At 45.7% G+C, this 24,575-nt stretch overlaps 1 protein-coding gene and 1 long non-coding RNA gene across 2 annotated transcripts in view; one reads left to right on the forward strand and one right to left on the reverse strand.

The window, feature by feature from the left end:
- LOC115570353 (uncharacterized) overlaps nt 1-7,271 on the reverse strand; it is a 30,682-nt gene extending 23,411 nt beyond the window's left edge. The window contains exon 1 of the long non-coding RNA XR_003981750.1: nt 7,047-7,271. This is a non-coding gene — a long non-coding RNA (uncharacterized LOC115570353). The remainder of the gene's footprint in view (nt 1-7,046) is intronic.
- A 6,148-nt stretch (nt 7,272-13,419) lies between these two features.
- The window catches only part of zfhx4 (zinc finger homeobox 4), an 87,180-nt gene continuing 76,024 nt past the window's right edge, over nt 13,420-24,575 (forward strand). The window contains 1 exon segment of the mRNA XM_030398886.1: nt 13,420-13,624. The gene's annotated coding sequence lies outside the window, so the exon portion shown is untranslated.

The raw sequence follows: 24,575 nt of genomic DNA on the forward strand, positions 1-24,575 counted from the left end.
TTAGAGCGTAATGGACGTGTCACCCCTGAGGAAAGGCTGCCGGCTGCTCGGGTCACCATGCCCTTCAGCACATGACTTGCACGTCGGCGATGTGACAGGAACATGCAAAAAGCATACAGACGCCATGGCAACTGATTCCGTCTGTGTGTGTGTGTGCGCGCGTATTGATCCGACGTGTTTTCTAAACTGTATTATTGACCTAAATGTTGTTTGTAACATGTAATCTGTTCGAGCCGAGGTGTAATTTTATAAAGAATTTAGAAACACTTGTTAGTTTCACTTACCAAATTGTCGGCTGATGGAAATTTATTGCCGCGCAATTCAGATGGATCGCTTTCATAAAGCCCGGTGTTGCATTGAAGGAGCCAAATATAGTAAGTGTTCCAGTAACTGTACAATGCCTCAGCACACACATACTGTATGCACACCCACACCCACAACCCACCCACCCCTACACACACACACACACACACACACACACATAAACATATGACAAACACTTTCACATATACAGGCGCACACGCACTAACACTTGTTATCGATCTACAGCTTAGCTCATGCCAGCAGGTAGTCCAACTCACCGGTTATTCTGAGGAATTGCTCTCAGTAGCTCAATCCACACATACACACACACACACACACACACACACACTGACACACAAACACTCCATGATTGTTTCCAGTGGTTAAATCTACACAATTTGTGCACAACCAACTCTTAAGACACCATCACCTCCTCTTCACAGATCAAGGGCTGAGTTTGTCGATACCACGCTCACACACACGCGCACGCGCGCACACACGCTCTTGCAGCCATATAACCGAACCGCGTTTAATGCCGTGAGAGTATAAAGTTGAATACTGTTGCATAGTTAGAACAAAATCCTCCATCCCGTCCTCTCATCCCTCCCCTTCCTCCTCTAAATATCACTTTCCCTCCTTCTCTGTCATAGTCACGCTTTTTGAATTCTCTTTACAGGCAATAACACAGTTTGGAGTGGAAAAGGATAAGGGATTAAAGCACTGTGTGTGAGTATGTATGAATGACTCGGGCATGCTCGTGTGAGTGTGTGTGTGTGTGTATCATGTTTGTTGTGATCCCAAACGGCCGGGGCCCCTCCTCCACCGCCGGGTCCCCTTTTTTGAATCTAATTTGAAAACAAGTAAGAGGAACACAAAGTTCAGTTTGTAAAAAAAAAACAAAAAAAACAACGTTTTGTACAATGGAATGTTTCTCATTAAAGTCAATCAGCCAGTAGACAACAAAAGAACCTTTCATTGAAGAATATGAAGTGAAAATAAAAAACAGGGCACCACTTTAGCTGGCACCGCTCTCTCCTTGTAATATGTCATGTGTGCAGCCTCCTCCTCCTCTCCCAAAATCGGCCTCTGTTGTTTGAAATGGATCGAATTAAGATGTTCAAGGATTTTTTTTCCTTTCTTTTTCTTTCTTTTTTTTTTTTTTTGCTCCTTCCCGCTCTTCTGAAAGGTCATAAGTCTAATGTAATTATAGCACATAACTGCGGTAAGGGAAACACATGCCAGGAGATGATATGAACATACAAGCTGTAAACTGCAACTTTCTCTCCGCTAAGCAGAATGTTGCTTTTTTATGACTGAATCAATATCTTTAACTAAGGCTTGTAAAGCAGCCCAGTTAGAGACTTTATTTAGGCTTACCTCCGCCTGACCTCCCTCAAACTCCACCTCGACTTTCCCTGCATGAGAACAGCAGGAAACCTTGCATAAGAACCAGGAGGCATTACGTACTGCATATACTAAATTGCTCCCAGTGTGGTGGACATTTATTAAATTTATCGTGATGTATATACTGTTTCTTGATTTGATTATGCTCCAAACTGGGCTAAACGGATGCTCTTTTCCACTTTCACATTTTTAAACTGTTCGAACTGCACATGACGTGTCACTTGAAATATAAAAAAACAAGTCAGGCATTTAAGATTTACCAAATGGAAAGTAATGCAAAACTGATTAAAACACTATTTTCATTATAAAATATTCTGATGCTCTATAGTCCAGTGTAATAAGCCTATTAGAATATTCAGAAATCAAATTGAATTGCGGGGGAAAGCTGAAGGGGAAAGTAAAGGAATACAAAGCTATAACAAGATAAAAATACAAAAGTAATATACAGAGTAAAGGAAAGAAGAGAAGGACAGACCACAGTAGGTTGGTGGATAAGGTTCTCACCATATAGAATTAAATTATTTTCAAATACAGCTTATGCATTTCTCATGGTCTGAATCCGAGCCAACTCTGCCTCTACGCCTCTCCGTGGGAGACTCTCCACGGACCGCAATGGCCGAGCTAGCGTTACCACTAGCGGGCTAATCTGCTAGCATGATTGCTGCCAGCTGACCCGTACTGACCATGCGAAATATTGCTACAAAACGATCTTATAGGCCACAGCGGTGATGAATTCGACTCTGCTATTTCATGCGTTTCTATGTTTTAAATGTTATTATAGTATTGTGTTAGCAACGGACCCACACATGTTACCCAAATAAATAAGTTTGCCTGAATGAATATATATATATATATATATATATATATATATATATATATATATATATATATATATATATATATATATATACATATATATATATATATACACACATATATATATACACACATATGCAATATCTTTGAGTGAAGTTGCCTTCCTACTGTTTGTTTTTTCTTTCATACCATTATTTTATAGTTTTTATGTACATTTTTTTTGCATCATTTTGAATCATAATTTGTCATCTAAATAGAGGTGGGCACATTTTCTTTTTAATCCCTTACCTGATGGAATTTTACTATCTAAGTGTTTCGACTGCAATTGTCCCTCTTCTTCAGCAAAAGCAAACAAGCTAGCAAGGCTGCTGATAACTAGCCCGCAGATACCCTCTGCCAGCTCTGTCGCCACGTGACCCTTTGCCTTGCAGGTCATAGCGGTTCATCAAGAGTTTGAGGCTCTACGCATGCAGGAGAGCTCTACAGTGTGGGCACGACCGGCAGACCTCCCCGAAAATCCATGCCGTATATCTGCTGAAAGTGAACTCCAGCACTTTGCTCTTCTCTCTGTTTCCCTCGATCTATCCCTCACTCTGTCACAGCTTTCCCTCTGTGCGTCTATCCTCATCCGTCAACCCGGGTGAGGATAGCGAATCAATTTTCTCTGAAACTTGAGGAAGAGTGCGCCTTTATTTAAGAATCAGGTAATTTCTTTCATCAAAACACACCAATAATCACTTTGTATAAACACCTCTTCATTTGGCTCCCCTCTTGACTTCAGTGTCACCTGTCTAACTGAGTAATTTTGTGTCTTTTGTGCCTGGTGAGGTCGGCCATAATTCGTTCTACAGCTAAGACCAAAAATAAGAAAAAAAGAAAAGCAAATAACTTACGATGATTATAATAATCAGCACATTGACTACCTCACAAAGAAAAGGTGTTGTGCTCACACGCGCGTGTGTTGTGTGTGTGTGTGTGTGTGTGTGTGTGTGTGTGTGTGTGTGTGTGTGTGTGTGTGTGTGTGTGTGTGTGCGCATGTGTAGGAGGATGGAGGTGGCAGTGTGAGCATGCTCTCTCTGCTATTTGCTCAACTGGTAATCAGCCAAACACGCTACAAGTCTCCTGCTATGATTTGCCCCCCGGTGTGTCTCCAGTCTGAACGCCCGTGAGTAAGTTAGTGTTTCTCTATGTATTTATGCAGTATACATACAGTATATATGTCTGCTCCTGTCAGTGTGTGTGCATGCGACTTTTGTATGTGCATGAGTGTACTGTATGTCCGTATGCGTGTGTGTGCGCCTCTCAGGATTTATATTTGTTTCCTGTGCCTTCCCCCCCTGCCGAGAGGTATACCCTGACTGAGCTTTACAGCTTGTGTGTGTGCATGTATGTGTCTGTGTGTGTGTTCGTGTGGAGTCTTACAGCTCACAGATGTGTATGTGTGTGTGTGTGTGTATGTGTGTGTGTGTGTATTTGCCGGATGGGAATACAACTCCTAGGACATTTAATCTAGGGAGAATTTCACGCTAGTTACTGCTTGTCATCAAACGTTTCTAGCGTAAAATACTGCAGCGATCTCTCATTGGCGGATGTTCGGGACGAATTCGCTGTCAGACCCCTGAGTGCCCCGCTGCCCTCCAGACAGACTCAAAGTGTGTGTGTGTGTGCGAGAGAGGGAGAGAGAGAGAGAGAGAGAGAGAGGAAGAAAGAGGGAAGACACTAATGATAGGAAAAGTTTGTCGTCTCAATTCTGATGCTTTCCAGTTGAGACAAATGACTCTTGAGTGTTTACGTGCGTATGTAAGAGTTTAGAGTTGAAATGTAGACTTCATAACGCAGAGACATGAAAGCCTCTTTTCTACACACACACACACACACACACACACACACACACACACACACACACACACACACACACATCTGATCTGAAGCTTAGGGGAAGACCGATCCAGTATATCCACAGTCGTATGTGTTCACTTATGAACCCACAGCTGCTAGCACCATTACTATGATTTCCTGTGTGTCTCTCTGCCTATCTGCCCCCCAACACACACACACACACACACACACACACACACACACACACATCTAAGGCTCCTAACCAAATGGGTTTTAGCAGGACACATATTTTACACCCGCTTGAGTCGCTCTGATGTTCAGGTGCTTCACTGTAAAATGTGACCCAGGTTGTCTTTCTAATGCATATCGCAGCCCAACGAAAAAAAAAAAAAAAAACGTTTTTTAAAAAATGACGTATTCCCTCCACCCCTTCTTAAAAAACACAGGAAGGAACTCATAACCTTAAGTTTAAACGTCTGCGTAATAGCTTTTTTGTGTGTCTCTTTATTAAAAGCATTCAGTATTTAAGCGGGGCAGTGGAAAAACAAAGGACACATTTGTTTAATAGAATAATCCTCCTTGTGTTTAAGACAACTCCAAAGCTTTCAAATTTGAGCCTTAATGTTTCGACAAGCTGTTCAATCAGTTGTTTTTTGAGGACATCGCAAATGGCAGGCTGTCTCTGAAATACGTTTGCTTGTTTTACCTGACCCACTTTTCCTTCACTGTGTGTGTTTGTCTGGGTGTGTGTGTGTGTGTGCGCGCGCTGTCCCTCTCTTCTCAGAAGGTTGTAAATGTAATCTTAGACACATGTTACTTCGGCTGATGTTTTTCAGATTGATGTCAGTTGCGATTAGCATATCTCCTGCCAAGACACAGGAGTGCTCTTTAGAGCCTGGCCTCATACACACTCACTCACACACACACTGTGTGTGTGCGAACCGTTGGGTAAACATAGCTCAGCTGCCATTTTGAATGATTGCACGATGATTATTTGATGCAGTGATTTATTTTGAACGCAGCCTGTAAGTAAACGGAGGCAGGAAATGATGAGAAATCTGACTGACAAGCTCCAAAACAAATTTCTACCCCAAGACAGTCTCCTGACACCCCTTCCCAGCAACATATTATTACATTCTGGCCCCCAAATACACATTTTTAACACTCCCCGGCCTCCAACTTTAATGTCACCCTGTCTGTTTTTTTTTTAAATGCCGTCTGCTGAGTGCAGCCACGTAAACGCAGCTGTGACCAACACACTCTGAGCCGCAACTGTTTCATTTACATTCATCTTGTGCTTGGGAATGGAGAAATTCCTCCTCCAATGTAAGACAGCGGGGGGAAACTGTGCAAAACGAATTTCTCGCCATCTCTGGAGAGCCAGCGATATAGGGATTCAGAACACACCCTTCAGACAATGGAAGAGGAGGGGGTCTTATTTTCTCCCCCTCTCTCCCCTGTCTTTCTCCACACCTCTCTGACCCTGCTTCCCCTCCACCTGCCCAGCAGAGTGAGAGAGAGAATGCGTGTAGCACCAACGGGGGGGTTGGTGACGGTAGTGGTGGTGGTGGTGGGCATAGGAGGGACAGAAAGAAAGTCAGATTAAAGTAGTTAAAAGAAGGAGATGGGTGGGGGGGGGGGGGGGGGGGGGGGGGGAGTGAAGAAAAACAGAAGAGTGACTGACCAAATACCCAGCGACAGAGCGAGAGAGGAAGACAGATGCAGAGAGGGGAAAACGAAAGAAGGTGGGGGGGGGGAGAAGATGAGAATATATATGCGGTGGCCAGTGTTGTGAGACAAGGCAGGTTGCTGTCACTTTAAAAATGACTGTAATAAAAGTGACCGTCGGAAGATGGATCTGGTGATTTTGGCTTGCTAATCAGTCATCTGTGAAGAGGACCACAGCCCAGATCCAGCGGCCGCCTGACACCTCTTGATTGATGCCTGCGCCCGATAAAAAAAGGCCCATTAACTGTCCTCCTATTAAACTGGGTGAAATGGCAAAAAACGCTGCTCTCTCCCACTCTGCTCCTCTAATCTCTCTTTCATTTAAACCCTATATCCTTTTATATTTTCTGCCCTTATTTTTTTTTTCCCTTCTCCTTATCACTTCCCTCTACGCCGTGAAGGTGGTCTGTTCTTCTCGCAGTTATTATTGAGATAGCGGGGCCGAGATGTTAATCCGCGGGGCCTCGCCTGTGTTTTTGCGTGTGTTTGCACCGGATGTTGCATTTACTGTACTTTTGAGTGCAGCCTCTCGCGCTCGAATCAATACATGGATAGGTGGCCCCCCCCAAAAAAAAGCACGCTCGTCAATGCCTCGGCCGGTACCTGCGGTCACATGTCTTGTTAAGTATGCAGATGAGCGTGCGCGATGAGTGATGTCATCAAAGTGTGACTCCAAACCCTTTTTCCTGTAGCCTCGTGACATGCGTCAGAAAAAAAAAATAATGACCCCGCAGCTGAATCTCATATCTCCTCATCTCTCCTCCTCTCTCTTAGACACACACACACACACACACACACACACACACACACACACACACACACACACACACACATACACACACACACACAAAGATTGCCTGCAATAATAATAACCCCACAGACGACAGCTTCAGCCCCCTCCCTCTCATCCCCCTCACCCCCCTCCCACATACAATCAAACAAAGCCTCTCTCTTACCTTGCGCATGACCAATCCTTCCATCTCTCCCTCTTTTTTTCCCCTCTCACCATCCTATCTATGCATGCTCGTCCCTCTCTGTATAAACCCAACCACACCTAACAGCAACACCTTGCACTCTACCCCGACCATCCCACAGCCTACAGCGCGGCACTCACACCCCCAATAAATACAGCCCTGGTCTGCCGTTTTCCCATCTATCCCTTTTTTCCTCTGCCCCAGTCTCTTTCCCTCTCTCTCTCTCTCTCTCTCTCTCTCTCTCTCTCTCTCTCTCTCTCTCTCTCTCTCCCCCTCTCTCTCTCTCTCTCTCCCTCTGTCTTTCCCTCTCCCCTCGCTCCTGGCTGGTGCTGGTGAAATATCAGGGCAAACGGATTCCAGCTTTTTTCTCTGGCTCAGAGGGGTTGTTCTGTGCGATTTGGCCCTGGGGTGCATTTCAGCGCTTCTGATGTGAGAGAGGGGGCGAGAGAGAGAGAGACAGAGAGAGAGAGAGAGAGAGACACAGAGAGGGCAATGGAGGGAAAGAGAAAGGAAGTGTGAGAGAGAGAGAGAGAGAAGACACCACCAGGGTTTATCCTTTCTTTCTAAAGGGCAGTCAGCGGTTTTTAAGAAACGACAGGCTTTTGACCGCCGTTGAACCAGCAACTCGAGGTGTGCATGCTCTCCGTGGCTTACCAAGGCCTCGAGCTGATCTCCATACGTAATCAGGACGATCCACCTCCATGACAGGTGCGCGGCCATCTTGGACTCTCTCTGAGCCAGTGGTGTCCGCGCCGGTGTTCATACAGAAAAAGATGGACGGCTGTGGCGCAGCAGTGTCGGTTATAAGTCGTGCTGAATGAAATGAAAAATGCGTTTATTTTACACTTTATATTTTTTTCTTTGCCGCACAAGATTTTCTGGTATTTTGATTTAATTCCATTTTTCCACAGAGGGCAGCCGTACAAAGATAATAACATGTGCTTAAAAAATGGACCTGTATTATTCATTTAAGCCTCTAAAATGTTGAATTATTATGACCTTTGGAGGAGAACAAAAATGACATATTCATCGGAACAAACTGGACGGAGTATTTGAGTGTCCTTAAAATTATTCCTTTAATATTTATCCACTTTAACAATGAAGTAAAAAAAATATGTGTTTGGTATTTTTAGTCTTCAGGCCGGTCATCTCTTTAAAATATGTTTTTTTTTTAATGTTTTTATTTAAAAGCACATTATTTTCAGGTAGAATTCCTTTTGGAATTTTCCACAGCTGATTGTGTTTCACCTCCCTCTGTTGAGTGTCCTTGCATGTTGTGTGTAGTTTGCACAACTTGGTGCATGCATCTATATCTGTGTGTGTGTGTGTGTGTGTGTGTGTTTATGTTTACTAATCTTACATCTCACTGTGGGGCGTTCTAAAAGGATTTGTCATTCTCAGCTCAGTTGGGCTGATTGTGAATTAAATGTATTTTTAGGCACCTTTTTTTTTTCCCCGTCCCTTTGTGAACCCAGTTAGAATTGAGGTCAGGACACACAAACAGACATAGACACACACGCGCGCACTCTCCCTCACACGCACAGGCACACACACACACACGAGTGCACACACCATCTCAGAGAAAGACACATAGCTTTCAGAACAAATCACTGTTGAACTACCCTGTGTGGAATGATTCTGACATTTTGTTTGGGAGAAATAGCATTTAATTGAAGGGAGGGGCGATACGGATGGCAGTTATGCAACCAAGGGAAAATGTCTACATTTCAACCCAAATTGAAAACATAACAGAGTCTGTGTTTGTGTGTGTCTCTGAGTGCATGTGTGTGTGTGTGCGCACGCATGTGTGTGTGTGTCGACGGCTTGTTTGCGCCACTTCACTCCTATCCACAGTTTCCTTGCTTGTTTGATTATGAATTAGTTCAAGTTATGGGGTTTTCTTCCGTTAAAAACAATATTGACTTTGCATTACGATACAGAGCAATCTCTCCCAATCAGTCTATCTTTCTGTCCATCTAGATTGTGTTACATTTGCGGGTATGAATGTGTGATGAGGAAGTGAAAAGCACTCATAATTTCCTCATATTCACTTTGCTGTTTAATTTTTCATCATTTCATTTTCTACTGTTTTTTTTTTTTTTTTTTTCATTTTACAAAACTTAACAAGCCATTAAAGGATGGAAATTAGAGATTAGATAAATTCATTTTATTATCCGAGAACAGGAAAAAAAAAGATCTCCTTTGCTAAGCTTTAAAAATAGTTACTGGCTGCTGCTGTTTTATATTTATTTTCCTCCATCAAAAGATAATATTGTTGAGCCATGTTGATCTCCATAGGGAAAATCTTCTGTCTTCTGCCCCCAACACGGTGAGGTCAGAGGTCAGACCCACCCAGAGAACAGGCATCTGAAGCTGGAAAGGGACTTTGTGTTTTGCTCAATGACACTTCGGCAGGGTAGTCGTCTGCAGAAATGGCTGCTTGAACCCCGGTCATCTGGTTTAATGACGGACACTGGGGAGGGAGGCTGAAGAGCCCTCATAAGGACTCCTCTAATGCAGTGAAGAAGCCAACAAGCATCTTTCAGGGTCAATGCACACCTCAAAAAAAAAAAAAAAAAAAACGACGCCTCTCTCTCCCCGTCCATCCTCTCTCTTTCTTTTATTCTCTCTTTCGCTCCAAGCGTTGCCAATTTGTCTGAACCGCATCCGCTAATCCGTGCGCATTTACGCATTGGTCATTGCGCCTCCGGTTGACTTGGCTGGCTTGATAGATGATGGCGTCCAGGCAGGAGACTGACTGACTGACTCGACTGACTGTACAAGCTCACAGCTGACAACACCGTTGGGTGGTCACTCTTTGCATTGTGACGTGCTGCGACACAAACGGCGAGTGGTGGCGGGAATATCTGCCCTTTTTTAATCCAAATTACATTGACAATTAAAACATTATGTCATTTATTTTATCCCAAAAAGTTGATTTAATAATTTTAAAATCATGTCATTTGTAGTTGAACATTTCTTTTGAATAGGAATCCAAATGAAATAAAGAATAAGATATCTTCATTTATTTTATTTTCCCGGAGAAACGCTAATCTATAGGAAGTTAATTCAGCAGAAGCAGCGTCACAAATATGGGCCTCCTGTCAAAAAGTAGTGGGCCACAGTAATATTACTCTTAAGTCGTGGGATACATTACTTTTTGTGAGTACCAAGCACAGCCCGGGCTGCTGTATGAGGCGCTCCTGACGTTTTTTTTTGTTTTTTTTTCCACTGGATGTCGAGATGTCAATCTGTTGCCATAGAACTGACTTCTCGCTACTGACCGGGTTATTCGCCGTGTTGGGATGGCCCACTGAGTGTCAGAGGGAAAAGGAGTGAGTGGTGGTGGTGGGGGTGAGGGGGCATGGATGGATGGATGGTGGAGTGGGGAGGTGGAGGGGTGACAGCCCCCAAGAGAGAGAGAGAGAGGGAGAGTGGGGGCTCCTGGAGAGGACCTCTCGGACCACTAAATTGACATGTTCAAGCTTCCTGGGTTGTCATGAAGGAAGCGCTTTAATAAGACATGTGACAACATACAGTGGAGCAGCCTCGCTTTCACGAGGCCATTAAATAGCAGGCCCTCTGTTAGATTTCAAATTACATTTTTATTGCTTTAATTTGACTTATATTTTATTGCCATAATTTATTTAAGGCAGCGCGTAAAACAAGGCGTTATTATCGCCATTATTATTATTTATTCGTCACAATTTAGCTTTTTTTTCCACAACATGCTCTAAAAGGTGTGATGGAGTATTTTACCAAGGTAGCATATTTAATTCATTTTCATTTATTTATCACTGCAGTAAATATGCAAATTGTCGGCAAATGACTGACCGGGAGTCATTGTTATTTCGATCAGCTGTCGATTAATTTACCCTTTTCTCGTGCGCGCAGCACACAGGTGCCATTGTTCCCATCCGCGGCGGCTTTACAGGTCTATAAGTGTGTGTGCGGATCTGAGTGATAATCAATAGAATTTGGCGCTGAACGGAGCTCGGGGCGTCTCGGTGTGTTTTTTTTTTTGTTGTTTTTTTTTGGGTTGGTGGGCCATGACGAGGAGGCCGATTTGTATTTGTATTTTTTTATTTTTTTTGGGGGGGGGGGTTCCTTTTATTCCTCCGTCAGTGTATGGAGGACACTCACTAGACGCGTGTCTATTAAAGAGGGATCAACAATGAAAAAGATCGGAGGACCAAAGGGCCAAGTGGGAGGAGGGCAGGAGGGCGAGGTGAGACTGAATGGAAACAGCAGTGGTGTGTGTGTGTGTGTGTGTGTGAGAGAGAGAGAGAGAGAGAGAGGGAGAGATGCACACATGGGGAGCGAGGAGGATGAGTGTGTGTGTGTGTGTGTGTGTGTGTGTGTGTGTGTGTGTGTGTGTGTGTGTGTGTTTCTGAGTGTGTGTGTTGATTTCCTCTCGCCAGTGACCGAAAATGCGGGCGACGACGTCTGCCAAGTCACCCTTCTCCTCCTTCTTCTCCTCCTCGTGTCTCTCCTTCCTCCACTCCTCCTCCTCCTCCCCTGCTTGCCACAACACTTGTTCTTCCTCGGGAGCAATATCACGGCGGCCCCCCCCCCCCCCCCTGCCCCGCCTGCATCTGGGTAAAGACTTTACAGTCAGGGGCCATCGATTGCTCTTATCAAATAAACAGAGTGGCACCAGCGGCTGCACGGACCCCACCACCACCCAGCACCTCCACCCGCGTCCTCCTTCCCCTGTCTCCTAATCTTAAATCCCCCCCACACCCCAAACACACACACACACACACACACACACACACGCACCCAATTTCCACCCCACCTCTTCCTCCTGCTCGAGAGCCCTAGCAGCTGTGGTCCCATGTAAATTTTACATGATTGGCACCTCCTTATTTTACCCCCCCTATATCATGTTGCATATTAATGCACAGTTTATGCAATAGCTCATCTGACAGCGCGCACCGGCTATCATGTCCGAGTCTCTTCCCTCTTGGAAAATTTGCATACCTGATTATAGTGGCTGAAGTGCTTGATTGTTGCTTGGGAAGGTTGTGTGTTTGCTGAAATGTGATCCTCAGCGGTGGAGACAAGGGGGGTGTAGGCTGTGGAGAGAGGGATGGGGGGGACGGGGTGCTGAAGCGGTTCCCCTTGACCCTTGAAATGCAACTTAATCCCGCGTGGCCCAGTTTGATTAGGGGCATTTTTTTCCTTTTTTTTCTCTCCCTGTCTAATTGTTGTCATCAGGAGTTGCGCTATCACTGCGCATCTGGAAGCACTTTGACATCTAAGTCAGTGGTTCTCGAAAAGTGGGGCTCCAGGATCCTCAAAGGTCCACGAAGGCCACGCAGACCCCCCCCCCCCCCCCCCTCCTCTCCACCCTCCCACCACTCCTCCTCCTCTTCCTCCTTCTCCTTCTGGCGATGAGAAGAATTGTTTAATTGCGCCGTGATTTCATTAACCTGAAATTATGCCAATCAGAGAACACGTGTCTGAACGGAAAGGGTTTACCTTACCTGCTGTAAGCGTGGCGCCATTAGCGCCACGCTTACAGCAGGTTTTACAATGCAATTCTAAATCAATAAAGAACAACCACTAAAAAAAAAAGAAGAAGAAGAGAGGAGAGAAACCCATATTGGGAGTCCCAGGGACGAAATCCAATTAAATGGGGACCCTTGGCACAAGGTGTGTCCATTTGGGGGTCCTTGACATGAAAATGTTGGAGAAGCCCTGATCTAAGTGACTGAGGCAAAGGGCTGCATTGACAGTCTTTGTTTCTTTTCTCTCTTCTCTGCTTCCCCCCCTTCTCTCTCTCTCTCTCTCTCTCTCCCCCCCCCCCTTGCTGCCTCTCTGTCTCTCTCTCTTTAAAAGGGAGCGGAAGAGTGGGCTGATACCGGTCTCATGTTGCGTATGGATTTTCGTTTATATAATCGATTGAAATGTCCCAATACATCGATTTTGGGTTCAGTGTTTTACAAACAAGCGTTTATGGGTCTCGATTTTATGTTAGGGATGATTCCAGTGTGACACCGACGCGCAAAGAAGTCGGGGAGTTGTTGATTTTTTTGTATTTTTTTTTATTTAAATAAACGATCTAAATGCAAACAAATAAATATCTTTTTGTTTCGTGTATATGATAAAAAAATAAGTGACTCGGGATGGGGGGAAGGCAGAGAAGAAGAGGGGAAACAGGGTGAAAAAGACACAATATTGTGCTGCCTCTCTCCTTAATCAAATAAAGTGGTGTAAAAAAAAAAAACCCACACGCATACACACACACACACACAAACACACACACACAAAAGCATTTCCTTCCCTCTGAATTTCTCCTTGAATTATATGCCATCACTAGTGTGTGTGATTGCGGAATATTAAATTAAAGTGGGATAAGTCCGCACCGAGGCGGGCTGCGTCCAATCCGCAACTCATTTCCCCTGTTGTAGCACCGCATCACTGCGCTCCTCTCTTTTCAATGACAATGTGCCAAATCTGGGCATTTTGAAAACACTTTCCATATGCTATTATCGGATCGCTACTGAGCAAGAGAAAGACAGAAAGGAAGAAAAACGGAATGTTTTATACCAAAGGTACCGAGAGTCTACATTTTTATTTCTCTTCTCTTTCAATGGCTTATTATACTTTATGCTTTTTGGGGGATTTTAAGGAGGTAAGAGGAGGTAGATTTGAAGTTTTTGTCTTTTTTTTTCCCTTTAACGATTGCATATTTATGGAGCGATGTTGGATGGCTTTAGGGGGGCTGAGTGTGGAAAAACGTCAAGAGGCTTTATGTTGAGCATGTCTGGGCTAAAAACTTGATTTTGTTTCAGTGTGTTTTGCTGCGTTTTCCTCGTTTTTATTTGCTCAGGAGTCAACTGTCTATTTTTTTTTTATTTTTAGCCCACTTCTCTGTGGAGCGTTTTGCCTGCAGACAAGTTGAAGGGGGAAGATGTTTTTCTTCGACTTTTAATTCGCCGAAATCACAGAAATAATTCTGACTGTTTTATTCGCAATTAACCGACTTTTGCGGCTCCGCACCTTGATTTTAACGCAGGTGACAACTCACAGAGTGACTTCCACATTGGGAGGATTTCTGTGTGGCAGGTTGCTGTTCAGTTTTGGTGTAAAATACACTTTGAATTATCGCTCGTATTTCGACGGGAAGATTTGTTTCTAATTTCGCTTTGAATTGTTGTGCAGTGAGTGGCAGCATCTTCCTCTGGTGTGGTGCGTTCAAAGAGTTTTGCACTTAACTTCTTATTGTCTCTTTCGCGGGGCCTTGATGGAGCTTGTTTGTTTGTGCGTGCGTGTGTTTGCCGGACGAGAGTTGGCCAGTGGGTCACTGTGGCAGGTTGCGGGTCAGAGCTGTGGGGCTTTTTAGCGTGTTTTTGTGTGTGCGTTTGTGTGTGTGTGTGCGTGTGTGTGAGTGTGTGTGTGTGAGTGTGTGTATGTGTGTGTGTTTGTGTCATGATGAGGCAGAGGGGTCAGCCATGCAACCCCATGAGGGCGCCGACGCACAGGACAAACAAGGTGGAAGTCTGAGTTGCACATCCAGAAAACACTGACCAGTGTGACTGCTTGTAGGGGAGTTAACAGAGTCATTTTAAAATGCTTTTTTGTTTCTAAAAAAAAAAAACCAGAATACACGGGTCCATGTTTTCAGTTTGACTTCAGAGAATATATCGATGGAGCCACAATGGTCCCATCCAGACGTCTCCCTCTGTGTCAAGCCTTTATGGTAATATCTCCGGACGACTCCCAAGTTATTGATCTGCTCAAGTGGCACAAGATCACCGAGTGTTCGATACTGCCTTTCACACGTCAGCGGACGCGTTGGAAAATAAAACAGCAGCCTTTATCTTTTCTTTCTTTTTTTTTTGTATATATTTGATTATTACGCTTTAATTAAAATGAGCTTAATTCCAGTCCACCTGGTCTCATGCGTTCTGGCGATGCCACGCAGAAATGTTCTTGGTCATTTATTTGTTTTACAGCACGCAAATACTGGCACAGTCGCGCGCACACACACACACAAGCAAGCAAGCAGGCGCACACACACACACACGCACACACACACACACACACAGAGAGAGGGAGACAGACACCAGAACGGAGTTTACAGATAAAAATCTATAATTAATTGAGGATGCTGCTGATATGGAAATGGGGGGGAGGCGAAATATTAGTTAACGCCGTCTATTGTGGAGCTGGTCCTCCGGAGAAAGAGCATCGTCTGCAGGGGAGAGAGGGAGGGTGGAGACCGGGGGGATTTGCGAAAACGCAGGAGGTTAAGATAAGCGGCAGCCTATATCAGTTCCCTAAATCCGCTTTGTGCTTTCTCTCTTTCTCTTCGAAGACAAATAAAATAACAAACGCGACTCCGCCGAAAAATGCCAGCAGCGCGCGCACATTTTAATCACCCGAAAGTGGATAACAAGTACATCCTTTCACAGAAAAGGAGATGATCGGAGAAGAGAGAGAGAACGAGAGAAAAAAAAAGGAAAAATCAAGGTGGTTTATGTCTACAAAAGTCCTCCGCTTGGGTGCATAAAGTCGCAAATGAGAAATAGGTCCTCTCCACGCAGCTTTGGGGAGCTCGACGCACGGCCCCCGCTGGACTTTTTTTTTTTTTTTTTTTTTTTGCGCGTCCGCTGCAGCAGCGGGTCGACTCGGTTCTCCAAGCCGTCTGTGAGCGACGCCTTCCAAGGCTGACAGACTCGAAAAACCCCCCTGGAGGACAGGCAGGCAGCTGCAGCAGCAGTAGCGGCAGCAGCAGCAGCAGCAGCAGGAGCCTTGGATCCGGGTGAAAAAAGTGACGCCTCTGTTCCTCACCTCGACCCACCCACCCCCTTTGTCAGAGACCTCTCTAAACCCAGAATAAACAGCCTCGGGTCGGGTCGGGCTCGGATCTCTTGGCTTCTTAAGGATCCAGTTGGTATGGGTGCAGTCCAGTCAATGTGGCTGCAAAGTAGACCTAGTAGTTCACTTGCCAGCAGCAGCCTTATCATCACATCCCAAGCCCCGGCTCATGCAGTTCAATTCACCCCCAGCTTCGATTTTTTCCATGAAGGCGAACAAGATCTCTTGATTTTCTCCCCGATTGAGACTGTGTAAAGTCTTCCTCTTGCCCAAAAGCCACTATTAAAGAAACCAGGGGGGGAAAACACACAGTAAACGGTTTGCATTGAAAGGATATAGGGCCAGTAGACCGATGCACTTTGTTAGGACACTAAATATAAACGCCAGTGAATGGAGCTCTGAATAGAGAGGGGGATTTTTGTGTGTGACCCTGTATTGGATTTTTTTTTTCTTTTTTTTTTTTTGCAGTTTGGCTCTATTTGAACCCACACGGGGCCTCAGCGGTCCCGAAAGGGCAGTGATGACTTTCCAACATGTGGTGGATTACTGTGATGCATCGTGGCTTTTGATTTTTTTTTTTTTTTTTTTTTTTAAGCCTGAATGTTTAGATTCGCAGCAGATCAGATGCAGTCCCTCCATTCCAAGTGAGTGGAGAGAGGGGAAAAAAACACACACACGACTATATTATTAGAGAGTAAAAGAAGCAGAAAGCGTTCATCCATATGTTGCGTAAATTACGCACGAGTCTGTGTGCATTGGTACATAAACGATGTCGCCTATAAAATAAGATTCTACACAGTGTGCAGGCCCGTTTTTGATGCGCGACGCGAGACGTGTGTTTGAGGTTGCTTTTTGATTCCCTCTCTCTCCCTCTGCGTGTGTGTGTGTCAGGTGTGTTTCTGTTTTTATGCAGATTATGATTAAAAAGTGTTACTGACAAAAGTTCAGCTCGTTTTCCCAAAAAGCCTCACAAAATTCCAGTATTATTAATTTTTTTTACACTCGGAGTCCTGCAAACGGGCTTCATTCAGCGCATCTGAGAGAGAGAGAGAGAGAGAGAGAGAGAGAGAGAGAGAGAGAAAAAAAAGTCACCTGTAGTGTGGTGATCAATCAAACCCAGCTGGTTTATTACGCAAATAATCAGAATGAAAAAAATAAATCATGTGTTTGTTCGGTTTAAAATAAAGAAAAAGGGCTGCACCGTGTTTGGGGGATTTCTGCGCTTCGGCAACGGAAACATTCATCTGCGGAAACTTGGTTGTTGTTTTTTTACAGATGAATATGACTTCTAAGCACTTGTAAGTCTTTCTGTGTCCAGCCTGTTTGGTTGTGCAGGAAGCGGTCGCCCCATTGTTCTACATGTGATTTGGCCCTTGGAGAGAAACCGTACAAAAGGATTTTTTCTCTCTCTCTCCTCTTCCTGCGCGCATAGACCTCTGCGGCCGCCAGGGCTCCGTGTGCGCGTCATTTGCAATGTGGAGACTGTTGATCAACTCACTAATTACACTTCTCTCCTCTCTCTCCCTCCCTCTCCGTCTTTCGTTTGCTCCCTCCCTCTCTCTCTCGCTCTCTCTCTCTCTCTCTCTCTCCCTCCCTCTCTCTCTCTCTCGCTCTCGCTCTCTCTCTCTCTCTCTCTCTCTCTCACTCACATTCGCCCTCTCTCTCTCTCTGTCTCTCTACCCATTCCCAGAGTGCATATCGGGAAATAGACACACAAAGACATGCGCACTCAACTTAATCAGCCATTTTTTTAAACAGGGCTAAAACGATAATAATTAGCAGAATAAAGACATATCGGATTTTCATTTCCTTTCCTCCGTTTCCCGACCCCCGTCCACAAGAGAAACTGCGAGGCAGCCCGTCGACACGTCGTTTCACCGCCACCGGAACCAAAATAAGGGATAGCTCTCTAAACGCTTGACATTTGTGGTTTTACCCCCTTTTCCCAATATAAAGTTGGAGGATTATTGTAATTTTCCCTGCTTTTTTTCCACGTTTTGATTGTCCACTTACCCGAGCCGCTGGATGTGACTGTTTTCTAAAACCCAAGAGCCAGAGAGAAGCGGAGGTGACGGCTTTGGAGGGGGAAGAAAGTAAGTTTTTTTTTCTTTCTTCCTTTCCACCTCTCCCTTTAACTTTTATTGAGTAGTTTGGGGTGTGTGTTAAATTTAGGGGGTCGGGTATCGATTATCTATCTCGCTGGTGGATCTTTGACATCGGGGCTGTTTGGATAACAGGTGCTGGGTGTTTTTTAGTCCAGAATAAAGGCGGATATCGTGATGTTGAGTGCAACTCCGGCGCTTTGGCTTCAAATACAAAACGGAGCGAGTTGACAGGCTCGGAGGCGTTCTTTACGCATGTGTCCGTGCTCTTACAGCAGGACACCGCGTCCGGACCTGCCTTTTTGCAAAGTTTTTAAGACGATCTGTTAGCCGAGACTGTGTGCTGTGCTGATAAAACACCGAACACCCCACTCCACGTTAGACAGAACGGGCGGCGAGCCGAGCCGTGTCTCCGCTTTTGGTGGCTTTGCAGTGCGGATACTGGTGTTGCCTTTTCCAGGAGTCCGATCTCCTCTCTCGGACGGACATGTCCGCTTTGAGCTCGTTTCTAGTCGAGGGGTCCGTCTCGATGTTTCACATCCCACACACATACACACACACTCACTCCCCGACTCCACATTTCACTTCCCCAAAACCTCCAGATATCTCACTCGAAGCGGTCACTCGGATGCACCGCGCCGCTCGGAGCCAGTTTTGAGCACGTCGGGTTTCGTGCACCTTCCAGGCACGGCCGAAGTGACTCGATCAGTCTCCCGACACGATCCCCCTCCCCCCCCCCCCCCCGAACCCTTCCGTGTGCATAAGTGTGTATCTTTCGCAAAAAGCGGGTGTAATACGCGGTTATTATCAGCGATCGGTGCAGAAAAGCCAACGCGATTTGCCGATCGCGATCCACACAGCTGTACCTGCTGCGCTTCAAAAGTAGTCTCACTCCACCGAGGCGTGGGTGGCTGCGTCGCCCAGGAAGGGAGAGCCATCGTCGGGGCTGCTGATAGCACGGCGGGTCCCTTCAGAGCCAGCCAACTCCTGGCTCCCTTTTTTTTTTTTTTTTTTTTTTTTATTCTTTTATTCTTTTGAATGTATCCACACTGCTGCTCTATTGTGTCCTACCGATACCAACGCGTTTTTTGTGTGTTTTTTGTGTGTGTTTTTTTTTTTTTTTTTAAATAATCCGCCTTCCATCCATTAGTCTATAAGTTCCATTTCCACCCCTCGGATCCTCATCCGCGCCCGTGGGTTCATAATTTCCTCATATATCTTAATTCCCAGAGATTGCGGGTCGCGACATCTTCTTTAAGTTGTCGGTTTGTGTTGTCGTGTATTATTTTTTTGCGAGGAGACAGAGCGCAGAGGTGGCAGTTCTCAGGTATTTTTTAGCGCCCTGATGGCTGCTTCTCTCTCTCTCTCTCTCTTTTTTTTTTTCTCGAGGTAGGCAGATAGACTTGGCTCGGATTGGGACGCGACAGTGACAGGGGGGACATCGATCGCACGGGAGGAGAGAGGGGAAAAAAAAAAAAAAAAGCAAAACATCAGGGCCAAGGGGCCAGTCAGTCTCCAACCCGGGTATGTAACGGTGTAGTGTGTGTGTGTGTGTGTGTGAGAGAGAGAGAGAGAGAGAGAGAGAGAGTGTGTGTGCGTGTGGAGAGACTGTACACGCTCCAGCGGTGTGTAGGGTAGGCGACCTTTTTTTTTTTATTTTACAGGACTGTCTCTGTTTCTGCACGGCTTTTCTGCCTTTTCCAAGACGGATCCCAGAGCGACTCTGTTACCCTGAATATTCAGGCGTTTAAAAGCAGTTTTTCCCAAAATGTGTTAGACTTTTAAAAATGTGTTTTGGACTGTTGCATTATGACACACAGCACGTAAAAAAACAGTTTTTCAACCAACAACGCGTGGTTTTCCCACTGGAACCTCGGAGCAGCAAACGAGGAGCGTTTCCACCGCTTTATAAACGAGAATGAATCGATTTTATTATTATTATTATTACAATAATTGTTCATTTTAATTATTATTACGAGATGTGAGGACGTGGGCACTTGGTTCAATTTTAAAAAGCCAAATTTCATGAAACGGTTTCTGTCGATTAAATGTAACTCACATCAAATCAATTTCTTAAAGATTGATAAACCACAGACACGGGTGTTTTTCAGACAGGATGGATCACCTCTCAGACGATTTTAATTGCGTCTGCGTGGAAAACAAATCCTACATTTCATTACACAAAAACAGCCAAGGCCTAATAATAAATTTATTTATTTTTTTTAAATTGTAAAAAAGTGGAATTATGACAGGAGATGATCCTGTCTAATTGCAGTGAATTTCATCAGTTAATGATGCCATTGTCTCACTCTATAATAACACCATCCCTGTGTTATTTTTCTCATCTTGCAAATGAGGGGATTTTTTTTTTCTTCTTTTTTTTTGAGGTTTGTGTTTGCAGAAGCTCTGGCCCCCTTGTTTTTGTTTTTCTGCGCAGGGTGTCATGGTGTGTATATCTCTGCATGTTAGTTAAGCAGCTTGTAACGTTCTTTTTTTTCTTCTTTTTTTTTTTTTACCCGTAGCAATGGAGGGGAGGGATAGAAAAAAACCAAAAAACATATAGTGTGAGAGATGGGCAGACAACCCTGGGAGGACAATAGCTGTTGGCTCGAAAAATGCTTCTTGATTATTAAAAGCTAATGCATTTTCAGCATTGCAGCCTTCATTAAGGGTGCGGATGGAGGGGAGGGAGGGAGGGAGGGAGGGAGGGGGGTGGGTGGGCGAGAGGGATGAGAGGGGTACTGGGAGGAGGAGAGGATGGGAGAGGGGAGAGGGAGACAGGGGCTGAGTCTGTCCTATAACTCCTGGGCCCAAGACACATGCAGCTAGAAGATTGGCTCGGGCCTCTCCTAGGGGTCGACAATGTGTCATTTCCACCCGGCTAGATTGCCCTCTGCCTATCTGATATTAATGTGCAAATCAATATTTCAGGGATTAAATTTCCCTTCTTCATTTTTTATGGTTTCTACCTCAATAAGTCTCCCGTCTAATAGAGGAGGCTGGATGATTTAGAAGCCTTCGCTGCAGAAAGAGAGAGCGAGAGAGAAAGAAATAGAGAGGAGCTTTGCAACAAGGCTATCGCTGCATTTTAATGTTCTTCCTCGCGGATCCCCCCATAGGCCCTTAGTAAGGAGGGCTGTATCGCCGCTTTACAGTGTAAAGATAGCCAATTTGGCTAAAAAGGCAGAAAGGGAAAATATGAGTCCGGTTGAATACTTAAGACGCTGTGGTAATCCGAGTAGCAGGTATTAGTGAAAGGGGAGCTCCCCCCCCCCCCCCCCCCCCCCCCCCCCCCCCCTCTTCAAACACACACACACACACTCACTCACAGAGCTACATCCAAACCTGCATTACCAGCCGCCATGCTCGAGCGAACAGTATAGCTTACTACACGCCGGGCTGCTATAACAATATTTTTTTTTTCCTCTTCTTTTCTCCTCCGCTTTTTTGCCTCTTTTGCATGGAGGCACACCGACATCCATCGGAGAGATTTACTCTCCTGCGTAATAACATCTGGCGTATGTGTGTGAGTGTGTGTGTGTGTGTGTGTGTGTGTGTGTGTGTGATAGAAATGAATCACTCTGACACAATGACCTGTGTATGATTATTGGGGAGAGGGAGGAGCGTATTACCATAGTCATAATGCTGCATCTCATTGAGAGTCAACTAAATGAGCTTGGACCCTTTGACTCCCCATAGACATTCATTAAGGGACAGTGCACACAGAGGCGTCTGTCTGCCGATAGGTGTGTGTCTGTGCATGTGTGTTTATTTAATCCTCCTTCCTGTACCATCTGGTGCGTGTGTGCGTGCGTGTCCAGCAGCAGCAGCACAGTGTGAATATCCCCCCCCCCACCCCCCCCCCCCCCCCCCCCCCCCCCCCCCCACCCACCCACCCACCCACCCATACACAGCTCTCCCCCCCTCCCCATTCAGCCTTTGCAGCAGAGCAGAGTAGACTGTTTTAACATACCCTCGATGGGGAGAGTGTCAGCGAGCGAAAACACGAAAAGAGAGGGAGAAAGAGACAGAGGAAGAGGCACAAAAGAGCTCTAATTGTAGCACGACCGCTTGGCTTCCTCCCTGATTCACGGCCATTACGATGTGAAAAGCACAACCGCCTGTCCTCCATTATCAAAACGGCAGGCCTACACACACTCCTCACATCCATACACGCATACTCACTGGGGGGAATCATGTAGATTTTTATTTTTTTTAGTCTCTCATCTGCGGCTCAAATAACCGCTATCATTCTGGTCACCAAGCTTTGAGGAGATTCAATATCGAGCATTTCCAGCATTCTCCTCGCACGGATGATGGGTGGCTGAATTTACAGTGTAAAAAAAAATAAAAAATGATAATTCTTCGGTTGCCAAGCTGGAGCCGTGTAGTTACAACCCCAGCCAAAGACACATACACAAAAGCGGGGTTTTTGCCCCAGTCGTGTGTGACTTTGATGGGCCAAGTTGTCTTTCTCGGATTCTCTTTTACACTTCTGCCTTTTTTTCGTAGATGGTGTTTTATGCAACATGTATTATGCAACTGTTCAAAGCGTGTAGTTTTTGATGCAAAGAGCTTTTCTAACAGCTGAATATTTTAGATGGATCAAGGTGTGATATTCTCTCAGGTTATGGAGTGTGTGTGTGCGCGTGTGTGTGTTAGAGAGAGAGTGACAGGGGTGACGGTCTGCAGTGGTCGGGTCAGGGTCTCCCGGCTCAGCAAGGCCTGTAGGGGGAGAAGCTAAGAAGTCCGCAGCAGCTCAGCATTATGTCTTGGAGAGGGGGGCTTCCTTTGTCAGCCCTGGGGCACCACCGCTAACACACACTTTCTCTCTATCACACACACTGAGCGAGAGGCGGAGGAGGGTTAAAGACTTGGAACGAGATCAAGCCCCTCCGTAGCTCCCGGGGAGGGTGCTTGTGAATATGCGAGTTTTAGTGTAATTAGCACTTAATTATATTAACATATGCAAATTGTCAGGCGGAGAGCTTGTACCGCCGGTGGGTATCGGCTGAGATACAAGTGACTCCATTGTACCACCACGGCAGAAAAGAGAATAATGGGTGTGTGTAAGGCAACCAGCCAGCAGCCAGCCAGCCAGCCAGCCAGCCCCCCGTGCTAGCACATAACCAGCTAGCTCATTTAAAGTCTCTGGCCGGCCGCTTTGCCAAATTTCATTAGTCGCCATGACGACCTGGCTAATTGTGCTGACTAATGTCCCCTGATCTGTCGTCAGTCGGGACGGGTGTACATCCAACCCCCACCCCCACCCCCGAAAAACATGAGAGGGACAGAAAGAGAGGCCCGACTGTCCAGATTAAAGCACCACACAATGACTCCTATTTACACACGTTCCGCTCGTACAAGCATTTGCATATTCAAAAATACTCTGCCATCTTTCCTTGTCTGCTCCCCCGTGAGTGTTTGCATGCGCGCCTGTGCGCTGGCAAGCCCGTGCGCATGTGGCAGCAATGTGTCGGGCGGGACGACAACAGTTCAGCTGTGTGTCAGTCTGCGAGTGTCACATGTGTGACACACGGCCCGTCTGTAAATCGGGACTCGGGACTGTGAGACCGGTTGCGGCCTTGTGTAGCGACATAGCTGAATTTGTTTTTGATTATTGTACAAGGCTGAGATTCTGGCAAAGAGGCGCCGGGGCCTAAATAACAGGGACAAGGAGCGCTGCCTTTGAAACTTCCAGCCCCGTCTTTTCATTCCGTCCAAATATCTAATTACAACACATCTTTATAGCTACCCCCAACCAAGCAGCAGGACTTTCTTTTTAAGGGGGAGGATGGACAAACATTTAATTTTCTGTGCTTCCCGCTAGCCAAAGGTGGATAGAGATTGGGCCTAGTTGGTGCTACTAGTACTTGCATGCTAATCCTGTTTTTTGACAGGAACGTAAACTGATATAATTGCTTTTCAGAGGCAGGAACGGCGGTTTATACAAGTGTGAAAGCACGGGAAAGGGGATTAGCATTATTTTGCATAATGCTGGGCAGGCGCTGAATGGGGCATTGAACGCTTGACTGGGTGACAGAGATGAAAGAGAGATGAAATGCTCTACCCCTCTTCTCTCTCTCCCTCCCTCGCTCCCCTCCAGTCCCTCTGTCTCTGGCCCGCCGCTGCCGGCAGAGGACTGTGTTTGCTGGAGAGGACCCCGGAAACACAAGGCTGGTGTTTTTCGGCTGTTTGTTCGGATGCCAGCAGATGGAAGCTGTCATGTGAGCCAATATGTATGATAATAGAGTAACCGTAGAGACTGGTAAACTTCAGGCACCCTAAGCCCTCCATGTATATACTAAACTGCATCCCTAAAGCACTGAAGTGTGCAATTATGTAGTGGATGGATGTGGCTCAGGTAGCATTTACATGGAAGGAAGGGAGCGGCTTTCGTGGATCAAATCAAACTACACTGTTCTTACATTTTCCTTTATTGAGATGTTTGCTGAGGATTTGGTCGGATATCGTCTGGGTAGGGAGGACTGTAGACTTGTAAAGCAGGTGTGTTTTATGTGAATGCCTGCGTGCGTGCGTGTGTGTGTGTGTGAGCTCGACTGGTAGCGGTAGGAGGGGG

This window comes from Sparus aurata, chromosome 19, assembly GCF_900880675.1.
Source record: "Sparus aurata chromosome 19, fSpaAur1.1, whole genome shotgun sequence".
In the NCBI taxonomy this organism is placed as follows: domain Eukaryota; kingdom Metazoa; phylum Chordata; class Actinopteri; order Spariformes; family Sparidae; genus Sparus; species Sparus aurata.